Below are 8,115 nucleotides of genomic sequence, written 5' to 3'. Positions count from 1 at the left end.
GAAGGAAGTCAAGAGGCTGAAATGAGAGGAGAAAGGTACAAAATAAAACAGGAAGTGAAAGACGAGACATGAGGGATTCTAACTAGACATGAAAGAGTTCAACAGGATTAATGTCAAATTGACAAGAAGACTGTTGATGACTTTTTTCTTGTGTTATGTGCTTTTATGAAAACGCAAATAACTGTTTATATATGATATTTTTTAAAGGGAGCCTGGCATAATATTTTCCTGGGAGGATGCAGGGAGCATCATGGACACTGGTAAAGTTACTAGAAGATTAATTGCAAGCAAGCACACAAAATAAAGCTAATAAATACATGTTTTATTTCCAGTAATAACTTTATTTATATCTGATATGTAGACAAGCTGAGAAAGCCAGTTAAAGTTCAATCATAGGAGCTTTCACAGTGTCACATTTATGTTTCTAGAACATTTTTAAAATTTTCTTTCTACAATGAAAACTATTACTAGTTTTAATTTACATTTTTTCTGTTGTTTTTGTGTGTATAAATGGTAAAAATGAAATAAAAAATGGTACATTTCCATAGAAACCTGTGTCTTTTGTTTGTATTTTGGGTTCCTGCAGCTTTATACTTTGTTAATTAAAATAAAATGCAAAATCTGACTTTTTTCTTGTGTTATGTACTTTTATGAAAACGCAAATAACTGTTTATATATGATATTTTTTAAAGGGAGCCTGGCATAATATTTTCACTGGTAAAGTAACTAGAAGATTAATTGCAAGCAAGCACACAAAATAAAGCTAATAATGGAGTAACAAGTGTATCTTTTGGCTCAACATCCTGTCTGTTAACACATCTACTTATTGAAAATACACATTTTATTTCCAGTAATAACTTTATTTATATCTGATATGTAGACAAGCTGAGAAAGCCAGTTAAAGTTCAATCATAGGAGCTTTCACAGTGTCACATTTATGTTTCTAGAACATTTTTAATTTACATGCAAATAGACTGTTCTGTAGTTTTGTTATTTATTATTTTTTCTGCTGTTTTTGTGTGTGTAAATGGTTTTTAAAAATGGTACATTTCCATAGAAACCTGTGTCTTTTGTTTGTATTTTGGGTTCCTGGCAGCTTTATACTTTGTTAATTAAAATAAAATGTAAAATCTGACTGATAGCCAAGTTTACTTCAGAGGGTTAATATAATACATAAATACAAACTTTTTGCCTTAAATTTTTGCATCAAGCCCCATTATTTCAGTGGGAGAAGACTGTGGGAATAGGTGGAAAAATAAGATTTATCTTTAAATATGTGGTGTGTTTTTGGATTACATGTAGCCTGAATGAAACACACATATTTCAGTCTGGAGACTAAAAAGATAAAAAGATGAAAAAGACGAGAAACAGTCCTCAGTTCACATTTTTATTAGGAAAATCATTTTGCAGATTTGATTATTATTATCATCTATATATATATATGTTATTTTCAGTTATTCAGAGGATGCATCAGCACAGTATATCTTAATAGGAAGACTATTGCTAGAATAAATATCTATACATCATAATCAGTTAAATAAAATAATCAAAAATAAAAAAGTCCCAACAGAAAAATAACAATAAACAGAATAATAACAGAATCATTTACAAAAAACAACAAGTGCTTTTAAAAGAATCTTTAAACATTTTTGCAAAAACCGAAGCCGTTAAATGCTGCTGAGGAGTTTATTTTAATAAAAAATACAAAGATGATTCACAGTTTGTGTCCTTGTTCTCATGCTGGCTGGAACACCGATAGGGACCATGCAGGGACGATGAGGGGCCACAGAGGGCCACAGGATAGAGCCAGACTACACCACCACACAGTCTATAGGGGCCCCACAGGGTCTAGGGGCCCCACAGAGTCTATAGGGGCCCCACAGGGTCTATAGGGGCCCCAGAGAGTCTATAGGGGCCCCACAGGGTCTATAGGGGCCCCACTGAGTCTATAGGAGCCCCACAGAGTCTATAGGGGCCCCACAGAGTCTATAGGGGCCCCAGAGAGCCACAGGATAGAGCCAGACTACACCACCACACAGTCTATAGGGGCCCCACAGGGTCTAGGGGCCCCACAGAGTCTATAGGGGCCCCAGAGAGCCACAGGATAGAGCCAGACTACACCACCACACAGTCCAGGGGCCCCACAGAATGTATAGGGGCCCCACAGAGTCTATAGGGGCCCCACAGAGTCTATAGGAGCCCCACAGAGTCTATAGGGGCCCCACTGAGTCTATAGGAGCCCCACAGAGTCTATAGGGGCCCCACAGAGTCTATAGGGGCCCACAGAGTCTATAGGGGCCCCACTGAGTCTATAGGAGCACCACAGAGTCTATAGGGGCCCCACAGAGTCTATAGGGGCCCACAGAGTCTATAGGGGCCCCACAGAGTCTAGGGCCCCACAGAGTCTATAGGGGCCCACAGAGTCTATAGGAGCCCCACAGAGTCTAGGGGCCCCACACAGTCTAGGGGTCCCACAGAGTCTAGGGTCCCACAGAGTCTATAGGGGCCCCACAGAGTCTAGGGTCCCACACAGTCTAGGGGTCCCACAGAGTCTAGGGGCCCCAGGTTTCGGCCCCCGGCCCGCCAAAACACAGCTAGTGAGGATCTGAGGCGTTCAGATATTAACAAAGAGATTAACGGTCAGTTTTACACTCAAACTCATCAACTCATTTCTGTTTTAGATCTTTTTCTGCCTTTTTAGATCTTTTTAGATCTTTTTAGATCTTTTTAGATCTCAGCTCCATTAAAACAGGAAACAGCGGCCTGATCTCGTTAGTAGGAACGAACCTGAAGGCCTCGTTTACACCAGGACGCCTAAATATTTAATGTGAAGTGCCTTTGGTGACGGAGTTTTTGGGGTTTAAAAACTGTAAAAATGTGAAAGCAGCCTCCAGAGTGTAAAACTGTAATACATGATTCAGTTTTTTCAGTCATAATTTGTATCTTTTGTCATAATTTTGTGTCCTTTTTTTTGTCATATTTGTGTCTTTTTGGTCATAATTTTTTTGTCATTCATGTCTTTTTGTTATAATCTGTGTCCTTTTTGGTCATAATTTGTGTCTTTTTTATCATAATTTTGTCTTTTTTGTCATAATTTGTGTATTTTTGTCATAATTTTGTCACAATTTTGTCTTTTTTGTCATAACTTGTGTATTTTTGTCATAATTTTGTCATAATTTGTGTCTTTTGTCATAATTTGTATATTTTGTCATAATTTTGAGTCTTTTTTGTCATAATTTGTGTCCTTTTTGTCATAATTTTGTCATAATTTTGTGTCTTTTTTGTCACAATTTGTGTCTTTTTTGTCATAATTTTGTCTCTTTTGTCATAATTTGTATCTTTTGCCATAATTTTGTGTCTTTTTTGTCATAATTTGTATCTTTTGTCATAATTTATGTCTTTTTCCTCATAATTTGTGTCTTTTTCGTCATAATACCCAATCCAATTCACACACTTTAGCGTCACCGTATGCAGCACATTTCCTCCTGAAAACGCTCGTCTAAACTCATAATAAAAAGTGAAGACCACTTTACGTCCTCCGTTCAGACCGTCACCATGTAAACGAGCCTCAGTTCGACTAGAAACCAACAACAACAACAACAACCTCTCCTCCTGTGTTTGTTTACATGTTTACTGACTGGCCTTTTTGTTTTTCAGCATCACAGGGTTAATGTTTCTCATCCTGCTATGGAAGAACACACGTGAACCACAAAACCTCAAAACAAGCCGAAGAAACCTCAACCTGGTCCTGAACCACCGGGACAAGTGCTGCCATTGTTGTTTTTATCTACGGAAACTCAAAGGGTTCAAAATTACATAAATATTTCAGACATTATTAACCCTTTGATGCACAACAACATGGTCTAAAGTGACCCGACTGAGTTTTTATGTTCTATATCTTTGCAATAAATTAATTTAATCATTCAGTATTCCAGGTTTTCCTCAATTAGTTTGTTTTTGATCATCATACATCCTCATTTTTTGTTTTCATTTCTTACTTTTTGAATAAAATCTGCTTCTAATGCACAACATGGGTCAAAAATTTCATTATGGGGTATTATAGTGTGTATAATTTAAAGGAAAATTAATTAAATACATTTTGGAATAAGGCTGAAACACAAGAAATGTGGAAAAAGTGAAGCGCTGTATGTGTGACAAAATGAGACATAAACATGTTAAATATATTAAATATATGAGCGTTTGGCCTCTCTTACTGCTAAAGTAACTATTTGAAACAATCTACTATTATTATAGTATTACCTCATTTAATTTTAAATCAAATTTGGATGAATGAATGTGTGTAAAATTGATGTAATAATACAAAAACTATTTTTCTTCACAATGTATGAAGGGAAAAATGGATATAAGGATCTGTTGTAATAATAAAAAAAAGATATTTAAAGAATACTTGGACTATTCAATCATAAAATAAATTGATTTAAAAAGGCCATTTTTGACCCATGTTGTGCATCAAAGGGTTAAATAAAAATAAATATTCAGTTTATTGTCATAAAGGAACAAAGAAACTAAACATATTCACATTGAAGAAGCTAAAATCAGAGAATTTGGACTAATTGTCTTTTAAAAAAACTGCTCAAAATAGTTGTCGATTAATAATTGTTGCAGCTTTAATTTAATTGATTTAATATTGGTCACTCTGGGCCTCCGTAGATTTTCCCTTTTTAAAGTCAAAAAGCTGTTTCTCTTATAGGAAACTTTGGAAAAAACCCAAAGTTTGAACGACTAAATGACAGAACGAAGCTTTTCTGCAGGAAAAACTTCCAACTGTGTGATTTTAAAATGTGAATCTTTGACTCTAAAAAGGGAAAAACAGCCGACAGCAGCGTTTCCACCACAGCTTCATCCTTCCTCTCTGAAATATTAAGTCCTTTGAACACTATTTACAACTATCTACAATCAGATGTGAGCAGGTCAGTCAGTCGGCCTTCTGTCTGTTCAAGTGCAACCGACTCACAAACACACACACAAACAAACAAACAAACAGAAAAATCTAAAGGGATGAATGTGAAAGATTTGCGGGGGCGGACAGCTGATTTATTTATGGAGGAGTCGTGGTGACAAACAGCGCAGAAGAAGAAGAAAAAATAAAAAATCAGCCAGTGAGAGAATGAGGTTTCACTGACAAGGCCTGTGTGAATGTAATGTGTGTGTAGAAGTGTGTGTGTGTGTGTGTGTGCAGCTAAAGGCATGCAGTCTGTCTGTTTTCCTCTTTTATAGGCTTGTTTAAGTGTGTTTGCACGGAAAAAAAGTGTGTCTAAAAACCAGATCAAACAGTAAATCTGAGGGAAATGATCTTGCTGCATGGACAGATAATTTACCTTGACAAGATTTATTAAATTAAGATTATTAAATCTAGAAATAAGCATGTTGAACACTTAAAATAAGAAATTAACTCTTAACCCAAATAACTATATTTAGGAACTTCAGGTAATATTTCGAGAAAAAAGTAGCAAATTTACTAGATTAAAGTGGCAAATCTACAAGAAAAAAAGTTGCAGATTTAAGAGATTTAAAGTGGCAAATCTGTGCGAAAAAAGTAGCAGATTTACGAGAAAAAAATACAACTTTTTTCTCGCAGATTCACCACTTTAAATCTCATAAATCTGCGCATTTTTTCTCGTAGATTTGCCACTTTAATCTCCTAAACTTTTTTCTCAAAATATTATTTTCGTATGTTTTTTTTTTTTTTACAAATTCTGGCAGTATGTAATATCCTCCAATATTCTCTAGGGTTGAAATTTGGAATTTGCAAGTATTTCAATGAGTGTCCTATTAAGGGTTAAAACCAGATAAATGATCTAACACTTCTAAATCTAAAGTTGTTTTTTTTTATCTTGGTAAGAACCAAATAATCATCAGTTCATCACTGCTGGCAGCTTTAGTTTATCTCTTTTGTACATTTCATTTTGTGACCAAAAGAAGATGTAAAAAGACACAAAATGACCAAAAAAGACCCAAAAAGACCCAAAAAAAAGAAACAAAAAGAGTTAATTTCATAATTGTGTCGTTTTAGTGGTCATTTTTACATATATTTTGGTAATTTTGTGTCTTTTTTGATCATTTTGTGTCTTTTTTGGTCAATTTGTGTCTTTTTTAGTCATTTTTACATCTACAGTCATGGAAACATTCTTGATAATCAAAATCATTATAAATAAAACCATGGAAAATGTCTTTTAAGTGTTCAACATGCTTATTTCTAGATTTAATAATCTTAATTTAATAAATCTTGTCAAGGTAAATTATCTGTCCATGCAGCAAGATCATTTCCCTCAGATTTACTGTTTGATCTGGTTTTTAAACACCTTTTTTTCTGCAGTATGTGTGTGTGTGTGTATAGGGGTGTGTTTGGAGATGACTCATGCAGAAACGTGTTTGTGGCGTTCTGGAGAGGAAAAGCTTCAAACATCTGACAGACATTTCACAAGATGGTTCCACAAACATGCACACTTACACACACACACATGCAGGCCGGAGTGAAGGGATGCAAACAGCTGATTGTGCACATACATGGATGCACACACACACACACACACACACACACACACACACACACACACACAGAGAAAGAGAGAGACAGCAGCAGTGAATATGCCTGGTTTGATAAATGAGATGAGGCAGGACGGGGCGGAGGCGTCTGTCCTGATTCATGCCAGCGTTTAACTCACACAGACCAGAAAACTCTCACACACTTCCTCATGCACGCCTCACATGCAGCACGTTTTAATCTCACACAGGCCAGTTAAGTTTGCACAGTTGCACTCCGAACATGGTCTCACAGGACTCAAAATCCGTGGAATAGCCACGGAATCACTCAAATTTCCGTGAAACTGACACAAAAAGACACAAAATGACTAAAAAAGTACACAAAATGACAAAAAATAGACACAAATTGACTAAAAAAAGACACAAAATGACTAAAAAAAAGACACTAAATGATCAAAAATAGACACAAAATGACCAAAAAAAGACAAAATGACAAAAAATAGACACAAAATGACGCTTAACTCAAAATCCGTGGAATAGCCACAGAATCACTCAAATTTCCGTGAAACTGACACAAAAAGACACAAAATGACTAAAAAAGTACACAAAATGACAAAAAATAGACACAAAATGACCAAAAAAAGACACAAAATGATCAAAAATAGACACAAAATGACTAAAAAAAAACACAAAATGACTAAAAAAAGACACAAAATGATCAAAAATAGACACAAAATGACCAAAAAAAGACAAAATGACAAAAAATAGACACAAAATGACGCTTAACTCAAAATCCGTGGAATAGCCACGGAATCACTCAAATTTCCATGAAACTGACACAGATTTCGCTACAATTCAAGTTAATGCCAGTCATATCCCGTGGCTATTCCAACATACACTGTCATAAATTATTCTGTAGTCATTTCATTTTACTTAATATATTTGATAAAATGTGTTAAATATAAATGCGTCCTTGATTTTGAGGCAGTTGTTTAAGTAACTTTAATATAAAAATGTTTGAGATAGAATCTACTTATTCTGATCACATTAAATATAATCTTTATGTGTATGTAATTCTAAATCAAGAGAATTTTGAATGAATCCAACACAATAGAATTAGTCTGTTTTTAATTGACAGGCACTTCCTGTTAAGTTGTTATTAACTCAACTTGTAATGTAGTTAGATTTAATTAATAGTATTGCGTGCAATCTGTTGCCTCAATTTTATTGAGTAGTTATTGTTTATCTTTTTTTACAGTGTACAAAGTGATTATGTACATTCACTGAGTGAATATTTAGAAAATAAAACATATATTTCTCGCTAGAAATGTGATTAAAATCCATTTTTATGCAGAAACTAAGTCAAAATATTGATTTTTTTTCACTAAAAATGAGAGAACTGTCCGCCATATTTTTTGTTCTGACCGCCGGGACCTTGAAAGTCACGTGACTTGGAACAAACCAATAGGAACAAATATCCAACGAATGCAAAAAAGCCAACTTGTATTTTTTGGCCTAAAACAGTGATTTAAGTTGGTAAAACTTGGAAATATAAATGATTGACATTTAGGGCAATAATGTAAGTTAGCACAACAAAGGAAGCCAGTTGTC

The sequence above is a fragment of the Centropristis striata genome, chromosome 16 (genome assembly GCF_030273125.1).
Source record: "Centropristis striata isolate RG_2023a ecotype Rhode Island chromosome 16, C.striata_1.0, whole genome shotgun sequence".
In the NCBI taxonomy this organism is placed as follows: domain Eukaryota; kingdom Metazoa; phylum Chordata; class Actinopteri; order Perciformes; family Serranidae; genus Centropristis; species Centropristis striata.
Note: the sequence above shows the minus strand (reverse complement) of the source record.